Source organism: Amblyraja radiata, chromosome 12 (assembly GCF_010909765.2).
Source record: "Amblyraja radiata isolate CabotCenter1 chromosome 12, sAmbRad1.1.pri, whole genome shotgun sequence".
NCBI classification, from domain to species: Eukaryota; Metazoa; Chordata; class Chondrichthyes; order Rajiformes; family Rajidae; genus Amblyraja; species Amblyraja radiata.
This window is the reverse complement of record NC_045967.1, coordinates 11,872,293-11,885,166: the sequence shown is the minus strand read 5'-3', so window position 1 is coordinate 11,885,166 and position 12,874 is coordinate 11,872,293.

Genomic DNA, 12,874 nt, shown 5'->3' with positions numbered 1-12,874 from the left:
GAGAAAACCGATGTTTTCCATAGGGAGAACGTACAAACTCCGTACAGACAAGCACCCATAATCAGGACTGAACCCGAGGCAGCAACTCTACCGCTGCCCAACCGTACCGCCTTGAATTTACAGTTGCAATTTCAGGCAGGTACTATCACAACATTTAAGAAACATTTGGACAGGGAGATGAATTGTATAGGTTACCGGGATATAGGGCAAATGCAGGCAGGTGGGACTAGCATAGAGGGCATATTGGTGGGCATGGTCAAGTTGAGCCAAAGGGCCTGATTCCAAAGGGCTCTATAGTGGTTTAGTGGCAGAGCTGCTGCCTTACAGTGCCAGAGAACTGGGATCAATGTTTCCACTAGTGGGAGAAGTCTAGGACCAGAGGCCCTAGCCTCAGAATAAAAGGACGTACCTTTTGAAGGGAGATGAGGAGGAATTCTTTTTAGTCAGAGGGTGGTGAATCTGTGGGATTCATCAGATCATGGTCAATGTCGCCGAAAAACTTTCAACGTTGAAAATCCAGCGGCGACCAGAAAGACGCTACGATTTTTTGGGCGACTGAGGAGACTACTCACGATCATACAGGCGACACCCCGGCAACCATGTGGTGACATCCTAGTCGCCCGTAGTCGCCTAAAAAATCGCCTAAGTGGGACAGGCCCATATGGGATCGCTGGTCGGCGCGGACTCGGAGGGCCAATGAGCCTGTTTCCGTGCTGTATCTCGAAACTAAACTAAACTAAAATATCACCAGCAAGCTGCTTTTTGTAACGCCTTTTCCCTTCTTGCTCTGAACATCACTCTGCTCTGGCCCATTCATTGAAGGACCACTTTTGCCCAATGCATCCACTGGTGACATCTAAACAAAGCTGTGTAAGTCCAAATGAGGAAACTAATCCACTTTTCTTGGTATAATCATTTGTAAGGTCAGAATTACTGCATTTTAGACATTACCTCCAAAATTAAATCGTTGATTAAACAGATTTAGATCTGATGCTACCTGATTCTTTTGGTTCATTTTCACTGAATGCAAATGATTACTGTGACTTTCTGACCTAAATTCAGGAGATAAGAATTGAAAATCAGAAGAACTGTGCACGAACATTGTGGTTTATAATTATTGTTGTTATTTTTGGCCGTTCTCCCACGAGCGACAAACGGCAAAGTCTATTCTTAGCTGTTTGAAAAAGTAGAAAATGTTTCATCAGAGAGAAATCGAGCTGCTTGTTTACGTTCCGGTTTCCCGGCAGAATTCGTCCTTTTGTTTGACCAAGGCTTGGGTGATATGTGATCGGCAGATCAGCTTCTTGCCTTGGCAGCACAGCAGTAGAGTTGCTGCCTTACAGCGCCAGGAATCCGGGTTCGATCCTGACTACGGGTTCTGTCTGTACGGAGTTTGCACGTTTACCCTGTGATCACCCTGTGGGTTTTCTCCCGATGCGCCGGTTTCATCCCACACTCTAAAGATGTGCAAGTTTGTGGATTCATTGGCTTTGGTAAAATTGGAAGAATTGTCCCCAGCGTATGATCGCTGGTCGGTGTGGACTCGGTGGGCCGAAGGGCCAGTTTTTCCATAGTCTAATATCTAAAGTTCTTGGTTTAGGAATAGTGCTCTTCCTTAAGTCATGTCATAAGTGATAGGAGTAGAATTAGGTAATTCGGCCCATCAAGTCTATTCCACAATTCAATCATGGCTGATCTATCACTCCCTCCTAACCCCATTCTCCTGCCTTCTCCCCATAACCACTGACTAATACTGTACTAATCAAGAATCTATCTATCTCTGCCTTAAAAATATCCACTGACAGCCTCCACAGCCGTCTGTGGCAAAGAATTCCACAGATTCACCACCCTCTGACTAAAGAAATGTCTCCTCATCTCCTTCCTAAAGGAACATCCTTTAATTCTGAGGCTATGACCTTTAGTCCTAGACTCTCACTAGTGAAAACATCCTCTCCACATCCACTCTATCCAAGCCTGTACGTTTCAATGAGGTTCCCCTTCATTCTTCTAAACTCCAGCGAGTGCAGGACCAGTGCCGACAAACGCTCATCAAAGGTTAACCTACTCATTCCTGGGATCATTCTTGCAAACTTCCTCAGATACGGTCCCCAAAATTGCTCACATTATTCCAAATGCAGCCTTACCAGTGCCTTATAGAGCCTCAGCATTACATCCCTGTCTTTGTATACAAGCCCTCTTGAAATAAAAGCTAGCATTGAGTTTGCTTTCTTTACTGCCGATTCAACTTGCCGATTAACCTTACGGGAATCCTGCACCAGCACTCCCAAGTCCCTTTGCACCTTCGATTTCTGGATACTCTCCCCATTTAGAAACAGTCTGCGTCTATTCCTACTACCAAAATGCATGACTCTTTGCTACACTATATTCCATCTGCCACTTCTCTGCCCACTCTCCCAATCTGTCCAGGTCATTCTGCAGTCACTGCTTTCTCTACACTACCTGCCCTTCCACCTATTTTTGTATCATCCGCAAACCTGGCCACAAAGCCTTCAATCCCCTCGTCCAAATCATTAATATGCAACGTGAAGACTCATGTTGACTTGTTAGACTCCAAAGACCATGTTAAAACTGAGAGCAGAGGGAAGGCAAGTGTGCCTGTTCGTTCAATGGCTTTTCATTTTGGGATGTTCTGACCCAACCCTAATTATTGTCACTAGCTTGAGCATGTAGCTCTGAAGTGGAACCACCCTGTGTCTATTTCATGAATGAAAAAGTGTACCTCCAGGTCCACCAAGTGAAGAATTACTGCCAGAGTTGGCTTCCATGTTCCACTCCATAGGTCTGAAGAATGGTCTCCACCCGAAACATCACCTATCCATGTTCCCCAGAGATGCTGCCTGTCCCGCTGAGATACTCCAGCATCCTACCTCCTCTCCATACTTATAGCAGAAACAAACCAGGAGAGTGTGCCCCATGCTCCAAGTCACTATAAACAAACTGCACGCTGCAGGTACTTGGTGGACATGCATGCATGAAATGCACCATCAGAATATGGCCTCTGAATGGTCCATGTGTAGTATTTCTCTATTCGTCTTTTGTGGAGTTGCGAGGAAAAGGACTCCTCTCAGAGACACAACGTGAAACACACACACACTTTGGTCCATCAAGCCCGCACCAACCAATTATTACCCATACATATAAACATAGAAAATAGGTGCAGGAGGAGGCCATTCAGCCCTTCGAGCCAGTACCGCCATTCATTGTGATCATGGCTGATCGTCCCCTAACAATAACCCGTGCCTGCCTTCTCCCCATATCCATTGACTCCACTAGCCCCTAGAGCTCTATCTAACTCTCTCTTAAATCCATCCAGTGATTTGGCCTCCACTGCCCTCTGTGGCAGGCAATTCCATAAATTCACAACTCTCTGGGTGAAAACAAATTTTCTCACCTCAGTCTTAAATGGCCTCCCCTTTATTCTAAGACTGTGGCCCCTGGTTCTGGACTCGCCCAACATTGGGAACATTTTTCCTTCGTCTAACTTGCCCAGTCCTTTTATAATTTTATATGTTTCTATAAGATTCCCCCTCATCCTAAACTCCAGTGAATACAAGCCTAGTCTTTTCAATCTTTCCTCATATGACAGTCCCGCCATCCCAGGGATCAATCTCGTGAACCTACGCTGCACTGCCTCAATCACAAGGATGTCCTTCCTCAAATTAGGAGACCAAAACTGTACACTAGTTCTATCCTACACACTAGGAATAATTTACCAGATGCCAGTTAACCTACAAACCTGCACGTCTTATGGGTTGTGGGGGGAAACTGGAGCACCCGGAGAAAACCCACGCGGGCGGCTGCGGAATTTTTATACACGGTCAATTTTTCGGAGCCCCGCGCGATGTCGGGACCAGCTCCGCACAACTCCATACGGCTCCGGCGATCGAAATGGGACCGGCCCCGCGAGGCCGTACGCTCAAGCGACCACGTTAGGTTGCGCTTGCCGCATGGAGTCACATGCTGGTGGGACAGGCCCTTTAGCTTCCCCTTAAAGTTGCACAATATTTCAATTTAGAAATTAATCACTGGTCCTTCATCATCACTGAGTCTAAATGGTGAAACCACCTCTCCATTAGCACCTTGCGTCCACTGCCTTCACCAGATAGACCCGGGCAGTCCAGCAAAAGCAGTTTATCACCAGCAGTTAGGGACAGGCTATGTATACTCATGTGGTCAGAGAACCAAACATTTAAATGTGTTCTGCAGCTTCACAAAGTCAAATCACTTCTTCCCATCGCACAGTCGTGCATCATTTTAGTCACCCTACTATTCATTACAATAAACCTAGCTTCTTTAATAGCGATTAAAAGCACATATTGCTGCTTCACAAAATGGGATCCGTTACTCTGCCTCTTTGTTTCCCTGCAGCATACAGCACATATTCACATCTACACACAGGTGTCTTTAAAAAGGAAAGAGACACAGTGTTCTTACAAGGGAAATACAGGGTGTTCTTAATGTGGATAGAATAACATAACAAAACAAGACCACACATTGGCAAGACAGCTTTAAACCCAACGTGGACATGGGACAAGGAAGAAGTTCACTCTCTGACGCTAGAATACAAAGAAGACCGCTGAAAACAGTGAGGGGTTGAGAAGCAAAAAAATGGACTGTCGTTCAGACAACTTATAATTTACTTATCTCCAATGTCGTATTATTAATAATTCATTCCACTTTTTCTCATTTTCGATATTTGTAATTCTTTTTTTCTCTTTCTCTTTCTATCTATATAAATAAACACTAGAAGCTGAATCAATCGACAATTGAACATTTTAATAATGTATGATTGATGTATATGAAACGTGTTTTACTATAATATGTAACTATACTTTACCATAATATGTTTGCTTCTAATAAAAATATTTATTAAAAAAAAAAAATATTATTTACTTCTGGTCCATATTGGTCAAGATAGAGAACACTCAGTCCCAGGAAGAAGCAACCTACAATTGCACTCATGATTGCTTCAATGGAAGACCTCCAATGGTAGACAAGTTATTGTTGATTTGTTTCAGCTGAACAGCAGCAGAGGCAGCTCTGGTCCTTAGGAGCCGATAAAGATGGACACCGAGTGCTGGAGTAACTCAGAGGGTCAGGCAGCATCTCTGGAGAACATGGATAGGAGACGTTTCGGGTTGGGATCCTTCTTCAGCAGATAAATGTCCAGAGAACTGATAGTAGAAACAGAGCACCCTTTACTGAAGGGCCTCTCACCCACAAAAGCCTTAGTGTTTGTTCATCACTCAGATGGAGTTCATCGAACCAGACTGAATCAGTTAAGTTGCAGGAAGAAGTTGTGGACAACTTGAATGTCTCAAGCCACAGAGAGGGTCATAGAATCCTACAGTGTGGAAACAGGCCCTTCGACCAAACTTGCCCACTCGGACCAACATGTCCCATCTACACTAGATCCACATTCTTGCGTTTGACCCATATCCCTCTAAACTTATCCTATCCATGTACCTGTCTAAATGTTGCGATAGTACCTGCCTTAACTATAATGGATGGGATTTATATAGCGCCTTTCTAATACTCAAGGCGCTTTACATCGCATTATTCATTCACTCCTCAGTCACACTCGGTGGTGGTAAGCTACTTCTGTAGCCACAGCTGCCCTGGGGCAGACTGACGGAAGCGTGGCTGCCAATCTGCGCCTACGGCCCCTCCGACCACCACCAATCACTCACACACATTCACACACATTCACACACAGGCAAAGGTGGGTGAAGTGTCTTGCCCAAGGACACAACGACAGTATGCACTCCAAGCGGGATTCGAACCGGCTACCTTCCGGTTGCCAGCCGAACACTTAGCCCATTGTGCCATCTGTCGTCCCTGCCATCTGTCGTCCCTAAACTATCTCCTCTGGCAGCACATTCCATACACCCACCACCCTTTGTGTAAAATAGTTACCACTCAGGTCCCTATTAAATCTTTCCCCCCTCATCTTATGTCCTCAGATTCTCGATTCCACTACTCTGGTCAAAAGACTTTGTGCGTTTACCCGATCTATTCCTCTGACGGCCCCTCAGTAGATGTAGAAGTGGGAAAGGTTTTAAAGGACTCCACCCTTTTCAGTGTGGCTCAGGCAAGGTGGAGAGAAGTTAGAGATGGTCCAAGCTGGTGGGAAGGCCAAAGCAACAATCCAAAACGGAAAAGCACAACTTAGGGAGCCCGGCAAGCGGCTAAATCCAGGATTCAGAAATCGGAGGTGCAAAGAGGAGTATTGGTGCAGGAATCCTAGAGTTAATTTGCAAGTTGAATCGGAAGTAAGGAAGGCAAATGCAATGCTACCATTTATTTAGAGACGGCTAGAATATAAAAACAGGGATGTAATACTGAGGCTTTATAAAGCACTGGTCAGACCACATTTGGAGTCTCATGAGCAGTTTTAGGCCCCATATCTGAGGAAGGATGTGTTGGCCCTGGAGAGGGTCCAGAGGAGGTTTGTGAGAATGATCCCAGGAATGATTGTGTTAACATCCGATGAGCATTTACTCGCTGGTGTTTAGAAGAATGAGAAGGGACTTCATTGACACTTATCGAATAGTGAAAGGCCTGGACAGAGTGGATGCAGAGCAGATGTTTCCACTAGTGGGGGAGTCTAGGACTAGAGGCCATAGCCTTAGAATAAAAGGATGTACCTTTCGAAAGGAGACGAGGAGGAATTTTATTTAGACAGAGGGTGGTGAATCTGTGGAAGTCATTGCCACAGACGGCTGTGGAGGCCAAGTCAATAGATATTTTTAAGGCGGAGATTGATAGATTCTTGATTAGTAATGCTCCTGTCCCACTTAGGAAACCTGAACGGAAACCTCTGGAGACTTTGCACCCCGCCCTAGGTTTCCGTGCGGTTCCCGGAGGTTGCAGGTGGTTGCCGGAGGTTGCAGGTAGTGGAAGCAGGTAGGGAGACTGACAAAAACCTCCAGGAACCGCACGGAAACCTTGGGTGGGGCGCAAAGTCTCCAGAGGTTTCCGTTCAGGTTTCCTAAGTGGGACAGGGGCATAAGGTGTCAGGGGTTATGGGGAGAAGGCAGGAGAATGGGGTCGAGAGGGAGAGACAGATCAGCCATGATTGCATGGGGGAGTAGATGTGATGGACTGAATGGCCTAATTCTGCTCCAATAAAAAATGAACTTGTGAATTATGAATGTGTAGAAGAGAATGAGGAGAGGCAAGCAGAGCTGGACACAGCAGGTCTGTAAAGTCAAGAGAGCAAAAAGAGCAAAAATGTTGCTGTAAAGGTAGATCCCACAGACCAAGCAAGTGGAATACACTGGAAATGCTTGCTTAGTTTAGTTTAGTTTAGAGATACAGCACGGAAACAGGCCATTCAGCCCACCAAATCCGCACCGACCAGCGATCCCCGCACACTAACTCTAGTGCACACACTAGGGACAATTTTACACTTATACCAAGCCAATTAACCTACACACCTGTACATCTTTGGAGTGTGGGAGGAAAGCGAAGATCTCAGAGAAAACCCATGTGGTCACGGGGAGAACGTACAAACTCCGTACAAACAGCACCCGTAGTCAGGATCGAACCCGGGCCTCTGGCGCTGTAAGGCTGTAGCTCTAATGCTGCGCCACCGTGCCGCCGTACTCTGCTTCTCCACGAAAAGATGCATGTGCTCTAAAGAAGGGCCTCGGCCCAAACCATTCCCTACCCAGATGCTGCCTGGCCCTCTGAATTACTCCAGCACTTTGTGCTTTTATTCATGTCGTGTGTACTTGCGTATTTGCGTACTTGGTCACATTGGGTTATCTTCATTTTGCTACATATAGAGGTTGGAATGTTACAATTTAAATGTTTGTGCTTGCAATTATATTTAATACAATGTACACCAATTGAATTGTTTCCAGTTGACTTATCTGTGTAAATAAGCCTCGAGTATAAATATATTTAGCTTTTGTACAGCATTCTTCATTTTTTTACCTTGTGAAGCAGTTTGGTGTTTGTTGATCTTCTGCTGAAGACAGTGTTCTGTTGAGATTAATAGATTGCTCTAACGTTAAGAGACTGTGTCGAATGATTTTATCCTGGAATATAGTTGTATTATGATTGAAATTCAGTTGAGAACTTGTTGCCGCAAATAAAGGTTGTGTTTCCTTGATGTTTCGTGGCTTCGTGTGGAGATGAGTAACAGTGATCAGTCCTCCAGATTAGTTTAGTTTAGAGATACAGCACGGAAACAGGCCCTTCAGCTTATCGGGTCCAGGCTGGCCAGCGCTCACGCTAGTTCTATGTTATCTCATTTTCCCATCCACTCCCTGCACACTGGTGGCATTTTACGGAGGCCAATTAACCTGCAAACCTGCATGTCTTTGGGATAGGAGAGAAAACCGGAGGAAACCCACAGAATCAAACTCCACGCAGACAATACCTGAGGTCAGGATCGAACCCGGGTTTCTGGCGCTGCAAGGCAGCAGTTCTACCAACTGCGTCACTGTGCCGCCCTAGTCCAAGACAAACTCAACGCAACCTTCGATGCAGACTTTCTGATACTTATGCCCCTGTCCCACTTAGGAAACCTGAACGGAAAGCTCTGGAGATTTTGCGCCCCACCCAAGGTTTCCGTGCGGTTCCCGGAGGTTGCAGGTGGTTGCCGGAGGTTGCAGGTAGTGGAAGCAGGTAGGGAGACTGACAAAAACCTCTGGGAACCTCCGGGAACCGCACGGAAACCTTGGGTGGGGCGCGAAGTCTCCAGAGGTTTCCGTTCAGGTTTCCTAAGTGGGACAGGGGCATTAAGGGCCTGTTCCACTTAGGCGACTCTTTAGGTGACTGCCAGGGGCTCGTTTTATTGGAATTCACCTATGACACCTGGCGACAACCTATGACACCTGGCGACAACCTACGACACCTGGCGACAACCTACGACACCTGGCGACAACCTACGACACCTGGCGACAACCTACGACAGCACCCACGACAACCTATGACAACACCTACGTCAACCTACGACAGCAAAAATTGTCGCCACTGTCGCCAAAACATTTTCAACCTTGAAAATTTTGCGGTCATCGCCTACAGTCGCTCAAACAATCACCTAAGTGGGACAGGCCCATTACAGTAGAATATTTTTAATCCAAATCAGGTGACATCAACAGTAACAAATTATATTTTGATGCTACAATAAAAGTTTGGAGGCATAGAATATTTTGGGTTAATGCATTTAATGAACAAAACTACGTTTAGAAAACAAATGAGTGTAATATTTAATGATGAACTAGGATGCCTGCTTTACCAAGTTATAACTATGGCTGGATGCATTTCCACATTGGACACATTTGCAGATAATTGTTCTATTATTTCTATTGGACAATCTCTTCATTTGGTCTGCATGGAACTAAACTGTGTTTAATTATAGCCTTAGACATTCCCTGTGATATTTCTCTACATTAAACGCACCATATAAATGTAAGCTATTCTTAGTTAGATACTCAGTATAGTGATTAGACCACCAGCATCATCAAAGATGACTCACTTGGTCACCCCCTCTTCTCCCCTCTCCCGTCAGGCAAGAGGTGAAGTGTGAAGTGTGAAAACGCACACCTCCAGATTCATGGACAATTTCTTCCCAGCTGTTATCAGGCAACTGAACCATCCTCTCACCAACTAGAGAGTGGTCCTGACCTACCATCTACCTCATTGGAGACCCTCAGACTTTAATCGGACTTCACTGGACTTCGAACTTTACCCTGCACTAAACGTTATTCCCTTATCGTGTATCTGTACACTGTGAATGGCTCGATTGTAATCATGTATAGTCTTTCTGCTGGCTGGTTAGCACGCAACAAAAAGCTTTTCACTGTACCTCAGTACACATGACAATAAACAGAACTAAATAAACTAAACTACATGGTCTGAAATAATCCATGAATCCACTCAGCCGGAAAGAGAACAAAGAAGATTCACAAGGAAGACACGGGAGATGCTGCCTGACCCGCTGAGATCCAGTTGTTTCATCTTCAGCCCAACAAGTCGGCACCGACCAGCGATCCCCGCACATTGACACTACGCTACATACACTACAATACAATTTATTTGTTGTCATTTGAACCTCATTGAGGTTCAAACGAAATTTGGTTTCTGCAGTCATGCACACAAGGAAAAGAACCAAGACACAACACAATTTACACAAACATCCATCACAGCGCATCTCCTCCTCGCTGTGATGGAAGGCAAAGACTTATCTCTCCCCTGCACTCCCCATTCTCCTCCCGATGTCAGAGTCAAAGCCCCCGGCGGGCGATGGTAATTGTCCCGCGGCCATTAAAGCCGCGCCGGGCGATGCAAGGCCACGCTCCAGGTCTTGGTGTTGGAGCCCTCGGCGGGCGCTAGCAAGTCCTGCAGCCATTCAAAGCCGCGCGGGGCGGTGATGTAAGGCCCCGCTCCAGGTAATCTTCAACCCCGCAACTCGGGCGGGAGAAGTCGCCGTTGCTCAAGCCCCGAAAAGCGGTCTCCCAGCAGGGACCCGCGGGCTCCCGGTGTTACTGTCCACCAGACCTGCGGTTGGAGCCTCCGAATCTCCGGGATCGGGTCGCAGCCGAGCGCCACCACAGCTCCACCCGCTCCGAACTCGGCCGGCTCCACGATGGTAAGTAGGTCCGCAGCTCCGCGACTGGAGCCCCAGGTCGTTCCGGTTGGAGGCCGCTCCACGGTGCTAGGCCCCAACGACAATGGAGACCCGACAGGGAAAAGGTCGGGTTCTCCTTACAGGAAAAGATTTTAAAAGTTTCCCCCCCCCCCCGCCCCCCACACACATACCCAGTTAAAAAAATAAATAAAAACTACATTCAAACGAGACAAAAAATAATAAAAAGACAGACGGACTGCAGAGGCCGCTGGGACGTGAGTCGTGCCGCCCACCCACTAGAGCCAATGCTACATTTTTATACACTTATACCAAGCCAATTAACCTCTAAACCTGTATGTCTGGAGTGTGGGAGCAAACCGAAGGTCTCGGAGAAAAACCACGTGGGTCGCAGGGTGAACGTACAAACTCCGCACAGGCAAGCACCCATAGTCAGGATCACTCGGGTCTCTGGCGCTGTAAGGCAGTAACTCCCCTGCCACGCCACCATGCCGCCCAGTGCTCTGTGCCTTCTTTTGTAAACCAATATAGAATAGAATAGAATAGCCTTTTATTGTCATCCAGACCGAAGTCTGAACGAAATTTAAGCAGTCATACATACAATACAATACAATAAAAAACAACAATAAACACATATCTCCAGTTCCTTGCTTCTAAGATTCACGAGGATGTTGCCAGTGCTGTAGGGCCGGAGCTATAGGTTGGCCAGGCTAAGACTTTACCCCTTGGAGGGCGGGAGGCTGAGGGAAATCTTGTAGAGGTGTACACAATGCGGAAAATAAATAGGGTTAATGTACAGAGTCTTTTACCCAAAGAAGGGGAATGAAGTACCAGAGGACAAAGTTTTAAGGTGAGAGGGGAAACATTTAATAGGAACTTGACAATAGACAATAGACAATAGACAATAGGTGCAGGAGTAGGCCATTCGGCCCTTCGAGCCAGCACCACCATTCAATGTGATCATGGCTGATCATCCCTAATCAGTACCCCGTTCCTGCCTTCTCCCCATATCCCCTGACTCCGTTATTTTTAAGAGCCCTATCTAGCTCTCTCTTGAAAGCCTCCAGAGAACTTGCCTCCATCTGAGGCAGAGAATTCCACAGACTCACCACTCTCTGTGAGTAAAAGTGTTTCCTCGTCTCCGTTCTAAATGGCTTACCGCTTATTCTTAAACTGTGGCCCCTGGTTCTGGATTCCCCCAACATCGGGAACATGTTTCCTGCCTCTAGCGTGTCCAAACCCTTAAGAATCTTATATGTTTCAATGAGATCCCCTCTCATCCTTCTAAACTCCAGAGTGTACAAGCCCAGATGCTCCATTCTCTCAGTATATGACAGTCCCACCATCCCGGGAGTTAACCTTGTAAACCTACGCTGCACTCCCTCAATAGCAAGAATGTCCTTCCTCAAATTAGGGGACCAAAACTGCACACAATATTCCAGGTGTGGTCTCTTGAGAGGCATCTTTTTCACTCAGTGGGTACATTGAATGAACTGCCAGAAGAGGTAGTTGAATGGTGTACAATAACAACACTTTCAGGCAGTTACATGAATATTGAGAGATTGTATGGGCCAAGCGAGGGCAAATGGGACTAGCTTAAATAGGACATCTTGAACGGAAGGGACATGTTGGGCCGAAGGGCCTGTTTCCATGCTGTATAACTCGATAACACCCGAAACATCCATTAACCTCGTGCGGCAAGCCGATGGATTTTGCTTTCTGCTAAAATAAATGGGGCTGTTTGGAGTGGAGTGGGATAGTTATTGGTGCATCAGGGTCAATTATTTCAATTCACAAATATATCTCTTTTCTGGAGGAATATAAACTAGGATTAGTCAGCCCACATTGGATGCTGGGTAGCTACCTCATGAGCAAGTAGTGAGGAAGATCAGGAAGGATCGCACTCCCCATACTCCTTTGGATAAAGAGGTCCTTACAAGACCTCCATAAAATACGCAGACAGAAAATGTTGGGAACACTCAGCAAGTTAGACAGCATCTTTAGACTTGACTTTGGACTTTAGAGATGGAGCCTGGAAACAGGCCCTTTGGCCCATCGAGCCCCCTGCTGACCAGCGATCACTGTGCCGCCCCGATCTCTAAACTACACTAAACTTGTGGGTGGAGTGATTTTCAGCAGGTAGCATGGTGTGATCCTGGGGACGTTCCTAACAAAGCTCGGTTGCGTTCCAACACACCCCTTGCAAAGTTTGAGTGAGGTGCTCTTGAAAGAAAGTTTTGGAGTTTGCACATT